This window comes from Mus musculus, chromosome 2 (assembly GCF_000001635.26).
Source record: "Mus musculus strain C57BL/6J chromosome 2, GRCm38.p6 C57BL/6J".
In the NCBI taxonomy this organism is placed as follows: Eukaryota; Metazoa; Chordata; class Mammalia; order Rodentia; family Muridae; genus Mus; species Mus musculus.
In genome coordinates, this window is record NC_000068.7 from 106,607,834 (window position 1) to 106,624,058 (window position 16,225).

The following is a 16,225-nucleotide window of genomic DNA, read 5'->3' on the forward strand; positions in this document are numbered from 1 at the left end:
GCTCTAGGGGCTCTAGGGGCTCTTCTACCACAGGGACACCAGGATGGAGCTTTCTCTGTGCCTGTGTCCTCCTGTGCTCTGCTCAGATGCCCACTGAATTGGATGTCCTGAATTCCCTCCCAACAGAAGCAGATGGAAACTAGCTTCTGACTGGATTTTCTCCCAAGACTATGGTCACCGATGATTGAGAAAGAGAGAGAAAAGCTAAATTTGATGTTTGTTTATTTTTCTTTCACAAAGAGTTAAAAATTATTATTGTATTTTGTGAGGGTTAATCGTGATGATTAGCTTGATGGAATTTAGAGTCACTAACAGAAACAAAACTCCAGACTTGTTTAAGAAAGAGTTTCTAGATTAGGTTAGTTGAGTTCACACTGAATATAGCAGTGGCATCCCACACGCTGGGGTCTGAACAAAATGGAGAACATGGGCTCAGTACTGCTCTTGGCCTTCTCTCAGCTCCATGATAAATTCAGTGTGACCAGCTGCCTTAAGCACTTCCACACCATGATAGACCAGAATGATGAACTGTGAGCCCAAAGAAACTTTTGTTTCCTTTGTTCTTGTGGGTGTATTGTCACAGCAATGAGAAAAGTTACTTCCTTCTTGTGTTCAGAATATGAACACAAGGCTCCAAACTCACTACTGATGCCAATGTCATAGTAGGGAGGTGGAGGTTTTTTTCCTGAACTCTTTCTAGTTAAGACTCTTGGAGTCTCAGAACAACATGAAAGACTGGAGTTGAAATTGACCTGCTTCCTTCTAGTCTCTAGGATTACAACGAATTTAATCCCTATCACCACATTTGTACTGTATTCTTCCACACATTGTCCCCTTAGTTGATGGCTGGTTTTTCTTTAAAAAAATTTTTTTGGCTTTTCTTCTTTTCTAATTTGGAGGAGGATGGTAGTAGTAGTGGTGGAACATCATCATCATCACCATCATAGTCACCACCATCTTTTTACCTATTATAATTTTGAGCAACAAATCCTACATTGTTCTTGCTCATCCAACACTCAATGCTTGCCCCTTATAATATTCCATACCAACCAATCCATGTTCAGAATATGGAAATCTCACCACAAGTACCACCTGCTGTCTAATCTGTGTCTCTCAGACCATCTCTGCCTGATGTTATAAACCCAATCCTTTGGTATTGTGTATTTACTAAGACTCCAGTTTTCACTTTACTTTACACATCATACTTACTTCATACCTTCCTTATCATTTATAGACTACTTTGGATTTGATCTCTAGCTCAGTCTTTGCATTCTCTGCTCACGGTCTGAGTTCTGTTTCAAGGATGCATGCACCATTACCTCTGTAGAAGATCCTGCTTCCTGCAGACTCCCACATGCTTACTTCACAGCATCCCCTGCAAGGAATGGGATATTTAAACACTGACCGCACTGCTTTCCTAAGTCATCCACTGAGTGTTCTGCTGTGCTTCATCTTCTCTCATCTTCCTCCTGACAGGCATCTTCTCATAATGGTCCACCATCACTTCCGTTTCATCCATATCCCTTCTCTTTGTTATTTGGCCTAATGACTTTCGATGCTCCTAAATTTGACATTTTCCTTCTGCTTGTCCATTTTTCCTTAGAATATTATTTTATGTGCACATACTACTTTTTGGTCCATTGCCACCACCCTCTATCACACTTTGGTGACACAATTCACCTTCCATATGGGTCCCACCATATCCAGTTTCTATTTCTCATTAGAGTTCATGCCATGATGCCAGGGTAGATGTCTCCTAAAAAGCATTTCTCCAGATAAACATTAGAGGCTCACTTAAGGGAATCTCTATGATGATCCATATTATGATCTTAGAATAGAACTGAAATTAAATGAAACTTTTAAATTATTTTATGTTATAAAAATATTCAACCTTAAAAGTTTTCAACACAGTATTTTTTGTTCTAAAAAATGCTCTTTTCTCCAATAAGTCCAGTGACAGATTCTGATATTAGAGAAGATTAGATTTTAAAGAATGGTTTGTTTTGTTATTTTCCAGATCTGCCTAGTCTTACTGCTGGCATTTACATCTTTGTTTTATGATTGGTGTGGAATTTATTCTTTGACATAATAATGATTCAGCTCTTTATTCTGGAAGACTCTACATTGAAGCCTGAACATCTGCTAATACTTAAATGCAGAAATATGCATTTTTTACATTAAAACTATTTCTAATGTTCCAGTTACATAAAACCTGCTATATTCTAGCACATAATAGCTACTGGATGAACTTCATGAGTTTAAGAGTTTATAAGGCAAAAATGTAAAATATAACACCTAATGAATTCACACTGATTTAGCAATGTGGTATATAACCTGCTGAAATGGTATGTTAGAATATTAGAAGATTTTATGCTAAGAGATTTGGGTTCAGGCCTCGGCTTAAGATGACTTGGGTCAAAGCTCTTAATGTCTTCGGGTTGCAGTTTCATTTAACCATAAAACAGGAAAGATGATGGCATTATATCACAGAATTTGCTGGTTGGAATTTTGTACAAAATTACTAATGTTATGTAGCCAATTTACATCCTAAGTCATGTTAATGGTTTATAAATTTTCTTTATTAATAGTAAACTATTTCTCAAATGTAGGAAGAAATGATAAGGATAAATAGTTGTATATATTATTGTATGGTTTTTATTATTTATGTCCTTTTTATATGATGTAAATGAGAAAAAAATTTCTCATGTGCTTTAGTAAGTTAGCATAGGTCTCATCCCCATGGCCTATAACTATTCTTGGGATATAAGTGGTACTAAAACAATATGTGCACTAATCAGTTTAAAATGTCAACTTGACATGACCTAGAATCACCTGGGTAGAGAGCTTAATGAGTCATCATCTTGATCTGGTTGGCCTTCAAGCATGTCAACTGTTAAAATTGAAATGGAAAGACCCAGCTCATCACAGACAGCACCATTCCCTAGGCAAAGGTGAAGAGAATGCTTGCTGCCTGAGAGCAAATGAGCAAGCAAGCATCCATGAGCTCTCTGGAGAGAGAGTCTGTCTCTGTCTCTGTCTCTGTCTCTGTCTCTCTCTTTCTCTCTCTCTCTCTCTCTCCCTCTCTCTCTCCTCTTTATTACAGAAGAGATGATTTTGCTCCTGCCTTGATTTCCCCAAAATAATAGATTATAAACTGGACCTGTAAGCTGGAATAGGCCCTTTCCTCCCTACGTTGCTTTTAGTTGGGGTATTTTATCACAGCAATAAAAATGAAATCAGAATAATGCTGAAACTGTTAAAGAGATCCCAGAAAAATCTTAGTTGATGGCAAAAAGGTTGAAAACTCTATGGAGGAGGAATAAAAACAAGCAGGAAAATGTACCAAAAAGAGGAAAATTGAGTTATTCCTGAGAAGTGGCAGAAAGAAGCACTGTTCTGGGCACAGCCCCCCCCCCCCCCAGAGATGCCTGCTATTCTTTGAAGGGAATGACTGAGCTCTGCTTTCCACAAGCACGAATGCCCAGCTGCCCACTAGGTCCTTGCTGGCTGACTGGCCTACCTCTTAAAGTCATTTTTAGTTCTCATCTTTATGTTGTTTCTTGCTTCCTCTCTTCTTTGTTCTGCCTCACACCTTTTCTGCCTCTCTTCACTGCTGACTGCATGTATGTGGGAGACTTCACACTTGGTGAAGATCCTCACACAATCCAAAGAGATAAGGACAACCCTTGAATTCCAGACAATTGTATTCAGAGCTTATTCACTGACTGATAGAGATTTACTTTACTTTGCTTTCAAGTTTCTAGACCCTTCTTCCAGAAGCTAGACTCTCCTAGACTAGCTTATCTAAATAAGGAAAAGAGCTATGGTGTCAGGTTCTTGTCACATGGTGTCAGACCTAATGTTTTTAGAAGGACATATAATAGCCAGAGCTCTATATTCGCAAGCCAAGAGTTGACAAAGGGTTAGATAAACATAAAATAAGATAAAGTACATAAAATATATATTTTGGTAGGGTTCCATCATGATCCTATCACAGAGGAATGGCTTTCAACAGGCTTGGTGATCTGAGCACAGATCTATGCTCTTCTTTCTCAGGCAGAGTTGAACAATGGAGCAACACAGGTAGGAAAGCTCGGTCATCATGGAGCAGAAGGAGTAGAAGGTAAACATCCAAGTGTGGTTTCTCCTACTGCAGCTATAACACATTGAGCTTCCCACATTTAAGGGTCTTCTGATTACGCAGAGCTTGTTATAAGGTCAGCCAAACAACAGCCTTAATTTTTCTACCACCTTAGTTCCATTTTTGTCATGAAACACAACATAGTCATATATTCCAGGGTAGAGAACATGGACACCTTCAGAAAGCCATTATTCAGTCTGCTGCACCTCTGTGTGATGCCTGATACTTGACAGAAGGCACAAACTGTATAGGGAAAAAAAAACAACTATTTTGTCCTCATGTAGCTGAGAAAAACATAGACAGGAAATGGAGTCCTGGAGAACCCAGAGAAATTGTATTGTCCAACTTAGAAGGACACAAAAGGTTTCTATAATAAACAAGAGACTGAGAACAGAAAACCAGATACCATAGATGCTAAGGTGGGTTTCCATAGTTAACAGCCCAGAAAGATGCTGGCTTAGAGCCAAACTTTACTCTTGACCCTAATCACCCATGATAAACAGTATCTGACTCCCCTGGATCCCTTCATAAGCTTGGATACAACTTTAATGGGAGGAAGAAACAAGAACCCCTAAATTACCTGTATGCTTGCTACTGACTCAGACTAATGTCTTACTGTCAGTGCTTAGGGAAATACAGGTACAAATTGGGTACACTTCTAGACAAAAATACCTGGCACTTTTTTGTTTGGTATTTATATGGTAAATCATTTTAATTTCTCAATACCTAAAAAAAAAAAATCAGTTTCAGTGGAAAGCACCTTTGCTTTCTTATCTAAAACCATTAGAAATGTGAGACCTCACCTGTGCTTTTATTTCTCACGGTCATATATCAAAGACGGAGTTGAAGTGATGAATCCCGGACTAGAAGCCTGCATCCCAGGAAGTCAGCATCTGTCCTCTTGTCTTTCCAAATGGATGCATTTTTCAAGAAACATCCTTACAAATTCCTGTTTCTTATCTGCTGGGCTACCTTAGAATGATAGAAAATATTGGATGAAACTTTTAAAACCATTGCTTTCCCAAGGCTCATGTGAAAGAACTTCTCTAAAGCCCTCTCCATTTTAAAAAAAAAATCACTGTGAAATGTCATCTTGGGTATTAAGGGAAATCATTATGACAAGTATCCATGGTTTTGGCTAGCAGCTCCGTAGGCCATCTTTAATTCCTACAACACTTCAAATGGGCATCGTCAATCCCAATTTACATAAATTGAGGTCCTTTTCTAAGAGTACCTAGCTCCTTCCAAAGAAAAGCCTTGCACCAAGGTATGTGGCAGGTAGTTTATTTAAGACATGAGCCAGGGAGCAGGGCTGAGAACACAGAGAAGAAACAAGGAAGAAGAGAAAGCCAGTAAGTTATATGTGCTGAGAAGCTGGCATCTTCTGAAGGCATCAGTTGATTTCTTCTGAGCCCTTCTGGTGAGCCTGTAAAGTGTGCCACAGAACTATGAGCCTCAATTCAAAAGTATAACGTATTGGTTTCTGATGTGTAGCCTTCAGTCAATCACCAGGGATGACTCTCTTGAACTTCAGTTTGCAACATACTAAAGTGTTCCCATTGGAACACCGTATTTTAGTCCTGGGGTGCTAGCTAGAAGGAAACTGGGAATATGTGTGGAAGAATTCAATTTCACTTGCCCCAGTGCAAGGTCACCTTGTAATAAAAGCTAGGATTGGAGCACACGCCATGACCCACGTGTAGCAGCTTCTCCAGCCCACATGGCTATTCAATGCTTAAGATCAGGAGCACTTGACAGCAGGCCTAGGGAACCTCCTGTAACTCAGATGAGTTGTCGAGAAAATACATGACTTTGTGGAACTTTACCCTAGGCAGTTCGGCAAGGGCCTGGCATTAATACCCCAATGAATAACAACTAGAGCACTTTATGATTGTGTGTATTTGATGGCATGACTCTGTCTCCCATCAAGCTCCAACACAGGTTTGAAAACAAATACAGCAACGATGCAAGTCCAGGGCAGTGCCACCATGAGCTACATGTACAGTGTCACGCATTGTAGTAGCCATGTTGGAAATGGAAAAAGAAACAACAGAAATTAAATTTCATAATCGGAGTTATTTGACCCACTCTTTGCAAAGCCCTATCTGTCCTTGAGCATGTGATCCATACAATGTATCGGTACAGTCTACATGCTTTGCTTGTTTCATCACACTGTCTGCAGAGCCTAGTGTGCACTCCACATTTGTTAGCACCTCTCACATTACATGGGTTACACTCTACTGCTCAGTGGCCAAGCATGGCAAGTGTCCCAAGCTGGACAACGTGGCTCCACTGCACTTTTCTCTTATGAAAAATGTTAATTTTTGCACAGCAATGCTGATTCACTTTCTTTGGGATGGGATGGAGAAGGGAGTCTGTTAATATGTCTTCCTGACACTGTGACTTCTGTCTGTATTAGTTCTCTCTAGAATAAACAAAATGTCAAATCAACGAGGTCCGTGGCCTGAAGTGATTAGAATAGTAATGTGAAGAGAGCGCCAAGCCATCCATGAATCAAACATCGCAGGTTTGTTTCTTCTCACTTATCTTTAAATGGCAAGACAGGTCATTTTTAACTTGGAAAAAGAGAAGGGAGTTTTATGCATTTTTGAATTATACCACATGGTGAGCAATCCGAGACAGCGAATTCTAAAATTGAATTACCAAAGGAGGCATCCAATTCCACCTGAATTCTAACATGCCAATCTGTTTGCCTCTGCTCCTTTGAAATAACATTTTTTGGGGGTTTATATTTCACACAGGCACACATGTAGCATAAAATTTCAATAAGAGAAGCAGAGGTATTAACATACAATGGTTAACTACAGCATTTAGTAATGGATCTCCAAAATTCAAGTCCCAACAAGACATTATTTACTGTGTGCAGCTTTAAGCCAGTTGCTTGTCTGTTTTGGCTTCCGTTTTTATTTCTGTGTGACAGGGATATCTATACTGGGTTACAGTAAGAAATACATAAGATCATATATGTTGAAATCCGTTTATAATCAGTGCCCCATTAATGGCAGGTTTTTCTATTAATAAATATAAAGATAATGGTAGTGATAAAGCAGACTAATGCATGGAGCTTGCCTTCAACCTATGTCAATCCACTAGGAAAGAAATTTCTGTGTGGAACTGCAAGTTATTGTTCATACATTCAGAAATGTCCCAGAAAAGGGGGTATTTTCTATTCAAACCTCTAAAAATTGTTCATTAAAGTATATAGGCTCGATGTGACCTGGCTGGAAGGTGTTTCTTTCTTCCCTTTTGTCCTTTTGTCTCTTAATCCCTACACTGTGGCCTGACTCCCCTAACGGCTGAAATTAGCACTCTAATTTCCATATTATCTCCTTTATATTACAGATGAATAATGTGCTAGAATAAAGAAGGGGATCTGAGGGGGAATTACCAAAGATGAAAAAAAGTATTAGGTTTTTTTTTTCAGCCTCTTACATCCTGTATGGATTTACAACTAAGGAAGGAGCACACGTGTCCCCACCCATTCAGCACAGGATTGGATCAACAGCTCTTCCTGAGAGACAGCCTTAGCGAAGCACCTGACATTATCTCCCCTCCCTCTTTTTCACTGGGTAGTGTAAATCAAGAGGGGTGAGGACAATCATGTTTGCTCACAAATGTTCTAGTGTGCACAATGGGATCAATAATAACAGGTAGAGGCTATTGAATTTTACCTGCCTTAGGGAGTCAGGTACTGTGCTATGAGTTTCATACACATTAATCCACTCATTCAAACTACTGAGGTGTATTACAGATATGGAACCTGAAGCACAAACACTTAGCAACTCGTCGCAGATTATTAGTTATGTGCTGGAGTCAGGGTGACCACACCCAGCAGCGCTGTCTGTCATAAAGGACATCCAACACTGGCGTAATCTGCCAACAAACTATCAGCTCCACTTTTCAATCAGACTTCCAGCAGCCCAGTCATTTCTCTCCACCCTCATCTGGACTGCCTTTTCTGTCTAGAGAGGTAACATGGCTCCCAGTGGATGTCTACTTCCATTTCTATCCCCACTCCTGACTTCCCTTCCCCTACAGCTGTCCCACACTGTGGCCAAGTAGAATTTCAAAATAGAAGACCAACTTACCTCTGTTCCTGCTCAAGTGTCCGTCTAGAGCCTTTTGCTGGCTTCTCCATCCCTCTTAGGATAAATCTAAAGCCCTTCCTGAGCTCTTGGAGATGGCACACAAGATAGGGGGTCTTTACTCCCTCACCTTAGCTGCCTACTCTTTTCTTCCATCACATTCATCTTGCTTTTCTCTAAGAATGTAAAAGCTCATTCTTTCCTTAGAGAATTGGTACTTGTTGGTCCCCTGTTTGGCACACTGAATCCTCAATTCTTCACTGATCATTTGTAATGTTCTAAAGCTCAAAGGATTGAACAAGAATTCCTCCTCATCACCTGAGCGAAAGTTACCCACTGACTTCCCTATTTTATGTTAACATCGATCTCTGTTTCAAGGTATTCCCTAGTACCATCTGCTTTGCTTTCTTCTCTTCATTCTCAGCAGAATGTGAGGCTCCGTAAGGTAGGGTCTTTCTCTGTTACTGTAATAAAACTCTGGCCAAAAGCAACTTGGGGAAGAAAGGGTGTATTTGGCCTACAAGTTACCGTCCATCATCCAGGCAGGAACTCAAGACATCTGAAGCAGTCCAGGGAGGATAGCCCCTTACTGGCTTGCTCTTCGTGGCTATCTCAGCTTGTTTTCTTATACTACCTGAGATCACCTTCCCAAGGAAGGTACTATACAGCTTAGTCTGGGTCCTCAGCAATAAAGTGATGTCTCTTAGACTTGTCCATAGGCCAAACTGATGGAGACAGTTCCTCCATTGAAGCTCCTTCTTCCCAGGTAACTCCAATTCATTCACGTTGACAAGATCTATCCCTCACAGTTAAGGATCTTGACCGCTGTGTTTACTGGGCCAAGAGCATGACCTGAGACATGATAGGCACTTGTTCAATAAAAATTGTTTTAAATAACTATACAAAATAAGTTAATTAATAACAAGACAAAAATAGTCTCCTTTAAGCACATGTCTTGCTCACGTCATCTCATTGATGTCAGTGAGGTAGGATGAGACTTGAGATGTAACAGGAATGTACAGAAAAAAAAAACTATCAAAGATGAGCTCAAGAAATAAGCATGGAAACAGAAGATAATTCATGTTACTGACATTTTCCTATGCCTCCTGTTACATCTCTGCCTGTGATACAAAATCAGTGTTCTTACAGATCTTAATAAGACAGCAGACACTGTGTTAGCTACTAAGGACTAAGGATGGTTCTGTGTGTTCACACAAATAATGTTGATAAGGCAAATATGCCTCTTTGTGCTGTGCAGTCAGTGTTTCTAAACCCTGGGATGTGAAGGAGTTATTAAGAAGAACTCATACATTCATTGCTATAGCCTGTTCAAGTAAGTATTCCCAACCATTTGGACATATGAGAAAAGAAAATTCATTGAGTCTAAATAAAGTTCATAACCAGCCTGCAAGGACTCTGACTCAAAATTCAAGCCAAAACAAGAATATTGAAATAACCTGTAAAAATTTAAATAGTAGGGAAACATAGTTTTTTAAAAATATATATTGAATATATTAAACATCTAAAATACACATGGAAAATTAGTGTTTTTCAGCAAAGGGAATTACTAACAGTATTTACTTCCTGTTTATGAAATTACAAATTATCCACTCTGCAGCCTCATTTTTTTTTCCAAATTTATCAGCCTGGGTCTAGCCTCCCTTGAAGAAGAAGAAATCAACCAAAACCTCTTTCTCCTTCATTTTCATGCCCAGATGTGGCTAGCTGCAGCTCCACCCGCTTGCTTTTCTCTCTCCTCTGTGCCTTGACCACAGGGCTCCCTTTGAGAAACTCCAGTCTCTCAGAAAGAAGGAGAAGGCTTCTTGAACTTGCCACACACCATTTCCCTCCAGTTTCATTTATCTAAGTAAGGACACACAACTAGACCATATGTTCTTGGGAAGGAAGTGTGGACCTGTTATAAAGAGAGCCCTCAAATATTTAGACAGATATGGTAGTCTACCCAAATGGATATATACAGTGTGTGTTTGTGTGTGTGTGTGTGTGTGTGTGTGTGTGTGTGTGTGTGTGTGTTGCTGAGGTTTGGTCTAGTGCTATTTTTGTAATGTTAAGGAAGGTCTAGGTCTATAGGTGAATTTTCACACTTATACGCTTTTGTTATGCAAACCTTGTTCCTTAATGTAAAACTATTAGTTAAATAAAATTGGCTGCAGCTAGTTAGGGGAGGAATTAGAGGCAGATGGGTCTTGAGTTACCTAGTGGGGAATGGAGAAAAAAGGGAGAAGAAGTCACCAGGGAAGAAGGAGGAAGAACAAGAGGAGAGAGCAGCTACCATGAGGAGGATGGATCATGAGCATGTGGCCAGGAGCAACAGCAAGTATCTGGGGTACCCCACTGGGGAGGTAGCCAGGCTGGCAGTTAGAAGAGTAGATTGGGGATTACCCCCCAGTAATTGTCAAAGCCAAATTAAATAAGCACAGTCTGCGTCTCATTTATTCGTCAGTTAGTCAGGGATAAGTTTAAATTAGTTGTGCTACAGTATGATATTTGTTAGCAAATGAATATCTAAGGTGTGTGGATTTAATTTTCTTCAGCCAGAAATGTAAGTAACTGAAAATGAAAATGGAAAAAAAAAAGTGGCTTAAAACCAAAGATGTATTTTCAACACAAAATAACAAATATGAGGTTAAATGGCCTTAGGCCTTGCTTAGTCATTCAGTCATGCTCAACTAATTTTTAAAAATCTGGTTTCTTCATTTTTGTTTTTATCCCTAGTGTTTACAGTCCATTGTTACAGGGACCATCACTGCTGCAGACATAATTACTTCACAGAAGGAAAGAGGAAAGTATGGCAGCCATAGAGGTAGACCCTGATGACGAAGGTTTCCCATGAGACTGGTTCCCCAGAAGACTCCCCTTCTCCCTCAAGGGCTGATGAAAGTCGATGTCAAGGTTATTGTCCTTGGAGTAGAACACTCATGGTCCTTTCTGCAGCTTGACATACTGGCGCTTAAATGAAGTCTGCATCCATTATATTAGAAACCAGAAGTCAAGGACTGTATAATGACTGTGTGCCTGCCTTAGAAGTCAGGAGAGAGAGAGCACTTCATGCTAATTAGGAAACTCAGTGGGCATTTACTTGATCTACAAAGATATATACAATTTTACCTCAGTGTGGAAAGATGAGTTTTATTCTGTGTGTGTTTGTGTGGGGCTGGTGTCTGGGGACATAGTGTATGGTCAGATGTGTATAAAATGGTTTACATTTATTGACTGTGTGTTATAGGACCTTTTACTCTAATTGTTTCAACTAATTTTTGTCACAACTCTGATGTCACTACTACTGTTGTGTTTTATAAAAAAGAAAGAAAGAGCCAGGATGTGTTTGGTAGAAGCATGGTATGGTCTGGAGGAAGGGGGGTGTTTCTTCAGGCCCATGCTAAGGCCTTCCTACGCTCTGAGGTTCCAGTCATACTATACAGTATTCCATATAGTATGGAATGGAGTTTATTTAAGGTATGGGAAAGGGAGTTGAGGAGGAAGTAGAGACAGAAAGGCAGAGAGAGAGAGAGAGAGAGGGAGGGAGAGAGAGAGAGAGAGAGAGAGAGAGAGAGAGAGAGAGAGAGAGAGGAGCATGTGGAGAAAGGGGGGAGGAAAGGGGGAGAGAGGGAAGAAGGGGCATGGAGAGAAGGAACAGAGAGTAAGAGAATAAGAGTAAGAGTGAGAAGGGGCCAAACAGCCCCTTTTATAGTAAGCCAGACATTACCTGGCAATAGCCAGGTAACTGTGGGGCTGAGACTAGAAGGAATGCTTATGGTGTGTCTCAATTAACTGTCCAAGGTCATATGGCCAATAAATGATGGAGCTAGAACTGAGCCTGACCTACTCCCCAGAGCCCTAGAATCAGACTACCTGGAGCCCACACCTTCTGCTTTCCTCATTTATCCCCCAGTTCCTGCTCCACTCTCTCCTATGATGGCCCCAATGAAGTCCCTTATGACCACTGACATAAATCAAAGACCCCTTTGGTGGCAAACTTTTGAGAGCGTGCACAGTAACTAAGGAGGGGGGGGGGGCAGGAATATCCAAGGATATGCCTCTTCCTGCCTCTGCTTCTCAAGCCTGATAAAAATTGAGCCTCTGCTCCTCCCTCTAGTCAGTTTTCATAATCTGACAGAAACAGGAAAGTTCATGAAAAGCTGGGCGCTAACTCACCCCCCTGAGAGAGGAAATGGGCTCAACAAGGCAGCTTCTCAGAGACATCTCTCAAAAGCTGGCTCACTGTGGAGAAAGTATTGCCCGAAATACTACTAAACACTGAAAGGCCAGATAGGTTTTAGACTAGTAAAGTAGAATTCAAAAGGAGGCTCCTAGTACCCAATACACCTTACCGTGCAGTATTCTACTGATTTTATAGTATGACCACTTTTTTTTGGCCTCCTACTTCATCAATAGCCATAGGAATCCTTATATACAAATGTAATGACTTCATCAGTCCCACTTTCTAAATGATACTGGACAAAATCTATAAAATGAGAGCCACAAGAATATTCTCATCTTTACCTCCAAAATACAAACAATTCCTGTGCTCAACTTTACTCTAATGTAGTATATGTGTGTATTTCTTTTTTTAATATAACACATGTATTCTTTGATAACTTCATACATGTATACAATGTATTTTGATCATCTTCATCCCCTTAACTCTTCCCGGATCTTCTACTACTACCAATCCCTTTCCTCTTCTTCCTCCTCCTTCTCTTCCTCCTCATTTTTTCCTTCTTTCAATAGTTTAGAGTCCAATACACCCATATATTCATGAGTATGAGGCTATCCATCAGAGTCAACCTAGCAGAGGCCATACCCTTAAAGGAAATTTGGGTTAGTCTTTCTTAACTTGTCACTGCTATGTCGATGAGTCACTCATTCTGCCAGGACCTCCTTAGACACCTGGTGTTCTCTGTCACCGATAGCATTCCCCACCCATTTTTAAAAATCAGCTGCTCAATGTCCACACTCATTCCCAAGTATCTCTCCCAGAGGCGTTTCTCTCCTCCCAGTCCCCTTACTGTCTTGAGAAGACAGGTTGAGATAACACAGAATTTGTTTTTATCTTTCCATTCACAAGAGATCAATCAAATTTAATATCTGAAAAAATGAACAAGTATTAGTGTTGGTGTTACTGTATGGATGAAATGAAATATATGAAGGCACGTAAACCATCTCAGGTGAGTCTGCTGGGTGAAACCAAACGCAGCCTCATAGCCTCCTTGGCTGACAAGTGCTCAGGCAGAATTCTAATTGCTGCTCCTTCCAGGACAATCCTGTTTTCATTTGTCTAAGAAAATGATAAGCTTAAAGCAATGTTCTCAGACACCCAGACAGCTCATCAGTAGAGTGCCTGCTATGTGTTCCAGTTAGCCTTCCACGGCTGTGCTCAGTCACCATGATCAAAAGCATCCTGGGAAGAAAAGGGGTATTTCAGCCTTTGGTTATAGTCTGTCATGAAGGGAAGTCAGGCTAGGAACTCAGGCAGGGTCTGAATGCAAGGACTGAAGCAGTGAACCCTGGAAGAATGCTGTTCACTAGCTCATTACCCATGGCTTGTTCAGTTTACATCTTTATACAATCCAGGACCACCTGCCCAAGGGTGGTGGTCTGGGCCCCTTCTCATCAGTTATCAATCAAGAAAATGTTCGAGAGCCTTTCCTTCCAGCCTATCTGATGGAAACATATTCCCATTTGAGGTTCCTTTGTCTCACATGACTCTAATATGTGTCACATTGCCATCAACAAAACAAAAACAAAAATAAAACAACAACAACAATTATCCTAAGAATTACACTATGCAAGCATGAGGATCAGAGTGTGGCCCTAGGAACCACTTAGAAAGATAGTATCCCAACACTAAGAAGGGACAGACAAAATTACCCTTGGGGTCTCACTGGCAGGCCGGTCTAGCCTGATCAGTGAACCTTGGGTTCTAATGAGAAACTCTGTTTCAAAAACTACAAGATGGCTAGAGAGCTCCTGAAGATTGGGTCTCAGTTTTGATCTCACCTCTATGCGCATGTGCACTGCACACATACAAACACCCCAACACCACACACAGTGTTGCTAAATGATTGTTGTAACAAAATACTACAAAAAGAACAGTAAGAGAGATAGCAAAAAGAAATTCTGAAAACAATGAAAGTGATATTCTGAATGATCAAGGGAGAAAGCCACATTGCAAAGGGAGCCACAGTTTGAGAATTTTAATTTTAAGTTAGAGTAACTATGCTCAAAGACATCTTTATTAATTAAAATGGGAACCATTAAGAACAACACATTTTTTTGACAGTGAGAAATCCATTTGTTTGTTTCTGTGGTGAATAATTTGTGCATCAGGATTTGATAAACTCTTGGAAAGCGTCTTCTGCATCCTGCTGGCAGTGGAAGCAATCTCTCTACAAGAAGTTGGCAGGATGCTTGAAGAAGGGGAAGTTGGTTGGCGAGAGGCCAGATGAATGTAGTGGGTTAGGCAGAACTTCACAGAACACCTTGTTCAACTTCTGAAACAGTGGTTTTGTGACGTTCCACTGGGTGCTGTGGAGTAGAATTGTGCTGTTTCTATTGGTCAGTGATAATGACAAGCCTTACGCTTTCTGATATGTCCCGTCAAGTTGCTTGGTACACCTGTCAGAAGTAATGGTTTCACAGGGATTCAGAAAGCTATATTGCATCATATTGCATCAGAGGAGCAGCAAACCACTAAATAATGACCATGGCCTTTTGGGGGACATGTCTGACTTTGGAGAGTGTGTTCTCCAAAGTACTTCCTTGCACTTTTCTGTCTAAGCAATAAGTTAGTTGTTACTAGTTTTTATAGACAATCCACTCTCAGTTACATGTCACGAGTCAATCAAGCGATGGTTCCTTGTAGCTGGGAAGAATAGGCATAATGGTAATTTTAATATAAATGTATGCTGGAAATTAATAGAGCAGCTGTTTTTCTTTATCCTAGCTAATTCCCCAATAATGACACAGAGAGACCAAGATTTATTTTCAAGCTTTGCCACAATACCTGGGCAGTCATTTGATATATTTTAATCCTCTAAGCTAATCTGGCTACCTCCCAGCCCAAATCTTCATAATACTTGCATTTTGGACCTCCCATGCTCCAACTGAACTCTCATGATGTCTTCTCCCTCCTCAGCTCAATCTGCTTTACTCTCCTCTCCCTCTCCTTCCACTGACTGGTGGAAGTCCCACCCTATTTGCCCTTCTGCTTAGGCATTGCCTAATCAGCTTTTATTGACAAGGTGGAGAATAGATGGTAAGCATTCTTTACACAAACTTGAGACAGACACGAGATTCTTGACATTACATCCTTGGCATTATAATACTGTGTCTGGATTGAAACAAGATATGAGGACAGAGAAATCAGCATTTGAATAACACGAGGATAGTGTTTACACGGTGTACAAAAAGATTGTGCCTACAAATAGCAGATGATGACAATTCAAAGCAACATTGTTTTAAAAAATTGATCCAGCTCATACGCTGATCAAGCCATTTACCAAGGTTTTGCACCCTTTTCATTTACCCCAAATTCCGATAGTTAAATGAGTCACACAGCATCCTTTAGTAATTTCTCATGTTGACGTAAGAAGACCACCTTTCATGGTTGTTCTGGATCAGCTGCCCTCAGCTTCCACTGGCCTGCCCTCTGCTCCTCCTCTCCAAGGCTTTGTCTTCTTTGAAAATTTTCCCGAATCACCAGTTCACTGCATATTCCTTGGCAGTTCTTGGACCAAATGCATTGTTGATGCTTCAAGTTGTTTTCATTGCTTTGTGATTCACTTAAATTTGCATAAGAAGGGAACCTGAAGGGCAAACAAGATGGTTCAGTGGATCCATGAAAGCTGAAGGACCTGAGTTCAGTCCATGACACAAACCTACATACATCTAAAAGGAGACAACTGACCTCCATATGCATGCCCACATATACATACTCTCTCTCTCTCTCTCTCTC